At 31.7% G+C, this 10,842-nt stretch overlaps 1 non-coding gene across 1 annotated transcript; it reads left to right on the top strand.

The window, feature by feature from the left end:
* The first annotated feature begins 10,286 nt into the window (after nt 1-10,286).
* On the top strand, nt 10,287-10,358 carry TRNAV-UAC (transfer RNA valine (anticodon UAC)). The gene has a single exon. It is a non-coding gene; the product is annotated as a tRNA-Val (tRNA).
* The last annotated feature ends 484 nt before the right edge of the window (nt 10,359-10,842 follow it).

Below are 10,842 nucleotides of genomic sequence, written 5' to 3'. Positions count from 1 at the left end.
TCTTATACCGATTGTAAGTTGTTTAACAAGCAAAGAAATGAATCAAACATAAAAAGAATATGGAACACAAGTGTACAGATAATTATCATGGTTCACCAAAATTGTAGCTACATCTACACTCAAGTAGGGAATTACAATATTAGTGAATAATATTGGAATACACAATACATGATTGCACAAGTCATTTATAGAGAACTCAAGAAATACAAAGAGACAGCAGGAAGAAGGAACAATCATATGATCATTAGACTTCATATCCCACCAAATAAAGGTCGAAATAATCTTTGTCCATGGTTGCACATCTCTACATACTTTTCCCTAACTTCTTCATATTCTTTTTTTTTTTAAATGGCTCTACCAACACCTTGCAATATGGTGATGGTGTTGAAAATATTTGAACAAGGAATAAGATCTCAAAAATACACATTTAAAAAAGTTAATGATTCAAATAATCCACTAAAATAGTTATGAATTAGCTATCCAACTGATAGAATGGTTGAATATTTTAATTTATTAATTCATAGAAATTTACAAAACAATAAATTTATAATTTTAAATTAATATTAAATAATAAACTAATACCAAATCTATCAACTAGTAGATGCTTCCAAATAGTTGGATCCAACTGTAAAGAAATGTTGTCCAAGTCCATAGTAAAAGATTGAATCAAAACCCATAAGATGACAATAATGCAGTAAGATAAGACAAGAATAATAAATGGAGAATGCAGAGGAGCCTTTGAAAATCTAAGGTTGCTTAGCATCAAGAATCATAATAATTACTCATGGATGAATGTAAGTAAAATCCAAGATTATCAGAAATCATTTTGATAAATCGAAAAGATTCTTACATCACTAAGGCAAGATCTACAACTTCTACTTGATTTATAATGTTATTTCCGAAAAAAAATTAATATTAATATTTTTTCCAAGACACTACTAACTCAAAACAATGAAATTGTTTTGCAGATTATAGCCACCATCCCACCTTCATTGAGATATGTATATATAGAAGGTGTTAGATTAAGCAATCTTATCACTACACTATACCAAGTTCAATTTTTGAATTGTCTAACATTACTGCATTGTAGTGGGTTTAATAGCCTTCTTGAAAGCATTATTAACCTATTTATTTTGGAAGATTTGAATTTAAGCTGTTGTTTTAGCTTGGGGAGCCTTCCAAACAATTTTGGTAGTTTGTAATCTTGTTCCAACTTAGGGAGCCTTCTAAACAATTTTGGTAGTTTGTCTTGTTTACAAGATTTTAATTTAAGATCTTATTTTTATTCATGGATTTTAAAATTTTGGAGGGAAATGAATTTTCCAAGTGTGGGAAATCAACAAGTATTCTATATTAGTATATTATTATATATTAGTATATTATTATTATTAAATATAATATAGAAATATATATGATTATTATAATATAATCTAGTAATATATTATTATACTTAATCTATAGTCATATATTATTATTATATAATATAGCTATATATTATTATTATAAAGTAATAGGGTCATAGGTTAGGGTAGTCGATGCAATGGGTTGAATGGAGTCGTGGGCTAGCCCATGACCCCATTCGACCCATAACATCAATTACCCTATGTCATGATGTAATGGGTCAAATGGGGTCATGGGTAAGCCCACAACCCCATTTGACCCATTGCATTGATTACCCTATGTCCCTAGGGACACGTAAAATGATGCAATGGGTCGAATGGACACATGTCACAATAAAATGGGTCCAATGGGGTCATGGGCTAGCCCATGACCCCATTCGACCCATTACATCAATTACCATATGTCCCTAGGGGTCCTTGATGCAGTGTGTCAATGACCCCTTTCGACCAATTCGAACAAATGAAGTAGGTCCCTAAGGGTCCTAGGACCCCTAAGGATATGTGTTATTATGAAATGTGTTGAAAGGGATCATAGTTTATTCTATAACCCCTTTTGACCCATTCAAACAAATGAAATAGGTCCCTAGGGTTCCTAGGACCCCTAAGGATATATGTTATAATTAAAATGTGTCGAAATGGGTCATAGTTCATCCTATGACCCTTTTCGACCTATTCAAAAAAATGAAATAGGTCCCTAGGGGTCCTGAGACCCCTAGGGACATATATTCTCATGAAATGCATTGAAAGGTGTCATAGGTTATTCTATGACCCCTTTTGACCCATTTGAACCCATTCGAACAAAAAAAATAGCTCTCTAAGGGTCCTAGGTCCCCTAAGGATATATGTTGTCATGAAATGTGTAGAAAGGGGACATAGGTTATCCTATAACCTTTTTCAACCCATTCCAATAAATGAAATAGTTCCCTAGGGGTATTAGGACCCCTAAGCACATACGTTGTCATGAAATGTGTCGAAAGGGGTCATTGTTTATCCTATGACCCCCTTCGACCCATTCAAACAAAATAAATAGGTCCCTAGGGACAAATGTTATTATGAATTGCATTGAAAGTCATAGGTTACCCTATGTCCCCTTTCAACCCTTTGAAACAAATTAAATAGGTCACTAGGGGTCCTAGGACCCCTAAGGACATATGTTGTCATGAAATATATTGAAAGCGGCTATAGGTTATCCTCTAACCCCTTTTGACCCATTCAAACAAATGAAATAGGTCACTAAGGGTCCTAGGGACATATGTTGTCATGAAATATGTTGAAAGGGGTCATAGGTTATCCTATGACTCCTTTTGACCCATTCTAACAAAGGAAATAGATCTGTATGGGTCACATATGTTGTCATGAAATGCATCAAAAGGTGTCATAGTTTATCCTATGAACCCTTTTGACCCATTTGAAAAAATTAAATAGGTCCCTAGGGGTCCTAGGACCCCTAGGGACAAATTTTGTCATGAAATGCATTGAAAAGGATAATAGTTTATCCTATGACCTATTTTGATCCATTCAGACAAATGAAATAGGTCCCTAAGGGTCTTAGGACCCCTGGGGAAAAATATTGTCATGAATACATTAAAAGGGGTTATAGTTTATCCTATGATCCATTTCATCCCATTTGAATAAATGAAATAGGTCCCTAGGGTTCAAAGACCCCTAATGGCATATGTTGTCATGAAATGCATCGAAAGGGGTTATAGATTATCCTATGACCCCTTTTGACCCATTCAAACAAATTAAATGGGTCCCGAGGGGTCCTAGGGGACATATGTTTTCATGAAATGTGTGTTGAGATATTGTATTTATTTATTTTATGTTTTCATATGAATTTATAGATGTCTATTCCATAGATCAAAAATTTGTTGACAAAAGTTTTGGAGTTGTCATTTGTTGGCTTTGTTTTATTACAACTCTTAAATGATCCTTATCTTTTCTTAATAGATAAAAGGGCATTGGGTATGTCAATTCAAGTTGAAAGGACATCCTTGGAACAGGTAAGTACTTGAAACATGTGGCATCTCCTTGTGGATTTGGATATGGTTAAATGATATATTTTCAATGTTCTTATTAGAAAATATAAATCTGAATTGTATACAGAAATAATATTATTTCATAAAGTTAGAGGATTTCCTTAAATGATCCTTATCTTTTCTTAACAGATCAAAGGGCATTGGGTATGTCAATTTGAGTTGAAAGGGCATCATTGGAACAAGTAAGTAATTGGAACATGTTGCATCCCCTTGTGGATTTGGACATGATTAAATGATATATTTTGAATGTTCTCGTTAGAAAATATAATTCTGAATTGTATATTGAAATAATAATGTTTCATGAATTCAAAGGACTTCCATTTAGTATTGTAAATATAATTATTCTCAATATCATAAAACTATAATGTGATCATAAAATAGAGAGTAAAATTTTGACTATGACTCATGATATTTGTAGATAGTTTGACATTAAATTTATGATCAAACATAAAAATTGATATGAAACACCATTCCTAATCGTTTAAGGAAGATTTATTGTATTAATTGCAATCATACTCAACCTCCAATCCTAATTAGGGACTTTACACATATCTATTGTTAATAAAAATAATATATTTTCTATCACAAATATTGAAAAAATAGCAAAACCTTCAATCTAAGAATACATTAATATATTCAATTGTCACATGTGTAATAAGATGACATTCTATAAAATAGTTGATTTGTATTATCTATGCTTTCATATTTAGCATTGGCTTGGAATATGTTGGCAAATGTGCACTGGTCAGTCTGGAGACAAATCAACATACCATTTTATTAGCATTGGCTTGGAGTGCATTTAAAAATGTGCACTGGTTAGTTTGGAGACAAATCAACATACTATTTTGTGTGTCTCTTACAATTCAAAATATATTTGGTTTCAAGGAGATATCTCAAATATTTTTGGTGTCATGTGTGTGTTTTAATACTTTGTACACATGTTAACCCATTGGCCTACATTGTCCATGATCCAATCATTTCCTACATTTCAGCAAACAGTTTACACCCCTTGTATGTAACTTTGCATTTCACATAGCTCTTTAACAACTCACAAGTCTTATCTCTATATTCATATTTTACATGTATATCTATAAGGATACCTTGAACTATAACATATGATGATGTTCACAACCTTCATACTTAAATGAATTATGTTCCTCGCAATCGTCTTACATTTTTTGAGATATTTGTCAAATAGTTTATTTCCTATCATGGCTATGCTTCCACATATTTTACATCATGTCCCAATTTTGCATTTTACATATATTTAACAAAAAGTTTGCAAAAGTTATGTCTAAACTAATATTCTCTTTTCAATATACATCAATGAACAATTATACGTTATTCAAAAACTCCTAATGACCACAAACAACTAAGATACTAGCAAAATGTTTTTTTATTTGAATTTACACCCGGTAGTTGCATTTTCCTAATATTTTTTGTGCATATCTTGTTCTTGTTTGAGCCATATCAATTAAAACCATGAAGTTCCATGCAAGAATATCTTAAATTATACTTTCAAGAAGGAAGATTAGATCCAAATGGTACCATGGATTCAATTCATATCATTTAACCCATATATGAACTAGTATCATCAATCACAACAAGGACAACACTTTGGGGGACTCCCAGAACTTCATTTTAACCCATACACCATCAGGTAATAATACACGTTATTTAGTAGATTTCATAGTAATTATTTTAATTCAGATTCTTCAATTGCAAAATTTGTTGCTGGTTATGAGCTTTTATAGAGGAATTGCAACATCTTGTTGGAGGTGTAGATATCAAGGTTGGATTTGATTGATTTTTTATTAGATAGTTTATAGATAGATTTGAATATAGTAAATTATCTCATTTCTTATTTTGCGATGAATGTATCTAATTATATTTATCTGCCAGCAAGAGTGTGTTTCTTGATCTTCTCAAAAGATTGACTCCTTATCTGTATTTTTGAAATCTTTGGTACTCCTGGAATCTTCAAGAGAAACATAAATTCATCCCACTACTTTTGTAGAAACTCATACTTGGGAATTATGAAATAGCTGTAATGAAATTTAACTATAACATTTTGTTGCATAAGTAATAACAACCAAATCATTCTAAACATTCTAATTAGAATCCCAACAAAATTGGTTTGCAAGTCATTCTGACATGAATAAAAACATCTTTCTAGTATAGGATGTACTAGCTTCTAAAGCTCCTCCAAAGTTTATTTTATATCTTCTATACTCAAATTAGTGAACACTAGTTCCCTCCAAAATTTGCAAAAAATAGAGGCCACTCGAACAGATATTGAAGCAACCAAAACAAGAATGATATATCTAGCACTAGAGAAATCAAACCAAAAATAGACCAAAAATCGGTATAGTACTTAAGGGGAATAAATCATTCTCTTAATTAGAAACTACTTTTTCTATAGAACTGACACCATTTTCTAAAGCTCCTAATTTGGCACTGATAAGGAGAATGCTAACAAAGGTTGAGCAGTCTGGTTTTACACCTTTCAATTGCACTTTCTTGAAATTCTCCAAATAATTTTCAACAAATCCATTGTGTACTTATCCAGTAATCATTGGAGTCCACGAGACCACATTTCTTTGAGGCATTTGTCAAATAGTTCATGTGCCTTGTCTTCTTTTCCATATTTTGCATTCATGTTTAGAATGGTAGTTTTAACTACAACATATGCAATACCCCATTCCAAATATCCCATGTTGGTTAAGGAAGAAGGTTGATTTTACACCTACCATTTACTTCAAACCCAAATCCATAATACTCACTAATACAACAGTCACATGCCTCTTAACAAGACAACCAATTATTCTTACTTGAAAAGATCTACAAATAGTTAGGGTTGTTGGTTCAGTTTCATGAGATAGTTTGTTCATATTGTGACAACCCCATTCCATGCATATAGCAAAGGATCAATAGAGTATCAAAATTTAAAATGTGAAAAGTTCTCTCTCTATATAGAAATTATAGGCAGATAATATAGTTTTCTTCTAGCTTTGATCATTGGAATGGTGTATATAAGATTTAATATATCATTAATTATAAATTCACTATGTATGTGTAATAAATGTGTGATTTTCTATTTAAAATCGTGGCTTTACCTTTTCTCATTATGCATTGTAGAATTAATGTTATTAGGACATTGCAGGGTATTTATTATGGGTAGAATGTGATATTGAGAAAACTTCCCCTTCTAGAAGTGTGGTTGAACCTATAGTGGATAGGATGACAGTGTCTTCAAAATCTAACTTGAAGATAAATGGCTCCCTAGCTATCAAGTCGAAGCACACTCCATATTGTATAGAGTCACATCTAGAGAAAGGAAGAAAACTTATAGAAATGTAAGTCTAGTCCATTTTTAAGTATGGATATGCATTAATATTACATTTATTTAGATTATTTTACAAAACTTTATAGCTTAAGCCACAAGAATGGTTTTGCTAAGAAAGTTGAACTCTAAAAAATGTCAAAGGACTTGTACATTGCTGTCTCATCTACATTGATGAAGCATCTTATAGTTGTTACATAGGCTAAGTGATACCAGGAATGATCAGCAATTATGCCACAGTTTGTTGAAATGAAGAAATTGCAAATTCTATATCTATTTTTATGTCAAGCCTTTAACCAATTTGAGAAACCATTTTTCATTGTTGTTCACCTCATCAATTACATCTTGTCAGTGTGCTATATGGGGATGTTAAAAAATCCTTTGCTGGCATGGAATTTGGAAGGCCTTGAGGAAATATTGATTAGTGGGGTTCAATAGATGAAATGAATCTTACATCAATTAAAGACGATAAAATTAGACCCAGTCAGAAGTCTACTGGAGGAATGCTTAATGCAGACACATAAGAAACTATTGCGAGGGACACGTTTGAAGGAAAGCCTGAAACATTGTTAAGAAAAAAGAAAAGTATTGCACGAGCAACGCGTCATGCCATTAATGGTGCTAATTATTCCATTGCTAGTTAGGTAAGCTTTATGTCTCATTGACACTATTTTGTTAACTCATAATTTTCTTTAGTTACTTACAAATGCAATTTTATGTTATAGTAATAGTTAGATTCTTCAGATGGTATTGATGTAATGATATATTATTTGTTAAGATCTTCATATTTGATAATACAAAACTAGTTAATGAAAGTCTTGTACAGTAAATGAATCTACAATAACAAAACGTGTTTTATCTTGTCAATACAAATCTGTAACTTGGTTCTAGTTTTTCTCAATATTCTCTTTGTATTATGTTCAAGTGACATTCAGTTTCTTGGTAGTTGTTTGTCTTATTTCTCAAATATTTTGGATATATGAAAATTAGAAAGTAAGACATGTTAGAGGAGTGAAATTATGGTCTAATAGCTTTATTGAGGTGTGATTGGGACTTTTCAATTTTTTTAATATCATTTTTTTTTTAACAATAATTAGTTATCGTTCTTCATCATGTATCAATGTGCAGAGGCATCCACTATCTGGAAATAATTCACGACCTAGAAGGAAGAAAGTAGTAATATCATCCTTACATAAAACGCTCTCAATTTTTGGACAATTTTAGGGTGCTAATTTGTATATGAAAAATTTGGATGATTTCATTGATGATGAAAAGCTAAGAGAACTATTTTTAAAAATGGGGCCATAACATCTTGCAAGGTATATCTTCTCATGACTATGATGTTGTTAAGGTTCTTCTCATTTTATTATTTTCTTGTGGATTACATTGTGGTTAAATTTAGCTCCTATAGCTTCTCATGGAAAAACATTCTACTTATTTGCGTATTTAATTTCTTAACATCATGCCACTATTTTTAGGTTATGAGGGACCCCCAAGGTCAGAGCAGTGGATCCGAGTTTGTGGCATTTTCTTCTCCACAAGAAGCCATGCATGTTGTAAGATGTTATTTATTATCATGTTAGAAATTTTTCTTGAATTCATAGTATCTAACCATATTTTCCTATTTTCTATCCACTAGAGCATGGCATGGTTTTGAATGTGATGTATTTGTCATGAATTGTAGGTTGCTGAGATGAGTGGAAAGATGATTGAAAGAAAACCTCTTTATGTTGCATTGGCTCAATGAAAACTAGAGAGAAGGGGGAAACTGCAGGTATGTAGAGTTTTTGTGGTAGAAATTTTAAGATACCCATATTGATTTTCTAGATGCACAAAAGATTCAAGTGCTTGCAAACAATGTAAATGCTTGATCTATTATCATGTTAGGTTCAGTTCCTACAATACCAACTAGTTTATCACCATATCATCCTAGTGCTCTAAGGCTTGCCCCAAAACAACTATTCTACAGTTTGGATCTTCATAGCCTGATTCCTCCATAGGTTCGTAAATGGAATGGGTAGTACTTTATTTTGATTCATGGGGAGTTACTTTGGCTAGAAATTCCCCGATTCTTATAATTTCTTACAACTTGCAGGTTTTGGTCATCAATAATAGTTGCTACCTAGCATTCTCCCTAGAATGGCATAGATGCAAAATTCTATGCTATCATTTCAATTATAGAGGTAGAGCCAACAAGGACAAAGAATGGGTGGAGAGAAGCATGGTGCACAACAAATTCAACAACAACAACAGCAACAGGAGGTACTTGGTGCATTTGTGTTTCACATACTTGATAAACTATTAATAACGCATGTTGCATTTGTGTTTCCTAGACTTGATAAACTATTAATAACTCATGCTACTTTTTTTTCTAATCATGTGGGGAATGCAACATGGACAACTTAAAATACTCTCAAGACTTAGAAGCTTTACATGAGAAACCAAACTTTTTTAGAACTCACTATCATTCAACCTTTACTAGTTTAGCCTACACTATTGCAGATTCACTATCTTCTAAAGCAAGCCCAATACATCTTGAAACCATCATCAACATTTAAATAGCCCTACTATACTACTAGATCATTACCTCACTCGCTTGGTGATTTCTATTCTTATGTGATATTCTATTGGGATTTATTTGCATATTTATCGTAAACACTAATCGACTTTTTTTTTGGATATTGTTTTGGGATTAAATGATATAGTTTGAGATTTGTATCCTTGTCTAGCTCCAGACTATTTGTTGTTGTAGAATTTATAGAGCCTGGTACTTTATTTTGTGAATGATCTCAACTAATTTTGATGTTGGTGCACTGAGAACATCATTTTGTATTATTTAGTGATGTATAAATAGTCTCACTATATTTTAGTGTTACATTTAAGTTTTTAGAAATTGTTATTTGTGTACATTGACAATATTATTCAATTGCATTATTTATTATGGTGTAAATATTCTCATTTCATTATTAGTGTTAATGTCTAAGTTTGTAGAAATTGTTAGACGTGGCTAATCACAAAAATAAGGCATAAGCAAACATTCTTGTTTTGATAGGTACATGGATGGTATGGATTATGAAGAGTTTAATGTGTGGTTTTTATGGCTCATCTGTTTATGACTGGTGGCTTTTCATCTATTAGTGGAGTGTCATGCCAATGGCTAGTTTAGAGTGTCATTAATTAGGCAATGACACTGTATCTAGTACAGAGTGAATTTTTGGATGACACACTTGAAGCAATCTTCTAGTCACTACATGTACTTCTACATTGTTAATAACAAGTTGGACACCATTTTTAAATTTAAAATCCATTACCCTAGTTCCCTTGTCCTCTGGCTAATTTAAGTTTGACAAATTGGAATTATTTTTCGAAATAAAAGGAGCAAACTATCAGCCTAATTGGATGTTGCTTTGTTGCCCCTATTTAAAGAAATACAAGTCCATAACCTTTTGGGTGCTATATTGAGAATGAAATAAAACAAATAATAATTTATTATGTATTCTTTAAAGGGTGCTAGCTCAATGGAAGAGCACTTGCTTTACAAGCAAGAGGACGGTGGTTCAATTCCATCGTGCCCTATTCTGACCAAATACACTACCAAATATGTTACTAAATATGCTATTGAATATGCTACTAAATATATAATCAAATATACTATTGAAAATGCTACTAAATACACTATCAAATATGTGCCAAATATGTGACTAAATATGCTATTGAATATGCTGCTAAATATGTGACCAAATATACTATTTAATATATTACTAAATATGTGACCAAATATACTATTTAATATGCTACTAAATACAATACCAAATATATGAGTAAATATAATAAATATGTGATTAAATATGCTACTAAATATACAACTAAGTATGTGACTAAATCAACTATCATACAACTAAATATGTGATTAAATATACTATGAAATATACCATTAACTATGTGACTAAATTGATGATCAAAATCAGTGATCAAATAAGTGACTAAAATCATTTAATAGTACATTTAGTAGTGTTATAAATGACTAGATATTAACGACTATTAGTCACATGATTGATTT

This window comes from Cupressus sempervirens, unplaced genomic scaffold (assembly GCF_028749045.1).
Source record: "Cupressus sempervirens isolate cs-2001-9-10 unplaced genomic scaffold, ASM2874904v1 CseChr00c100005_01, whole genome shotgun sequence".
Taxonomy (NCBI): domain Eukaryota; kingdom Viridiplantae; phylum Streptophyta; class Pinopsida; order Cupressales; family Cupressaceae; genus Cupressus; species Cupressus sempervirens.
This window is presented reverse-complemented; position numbering and strand designations above follow the sequence as displayed.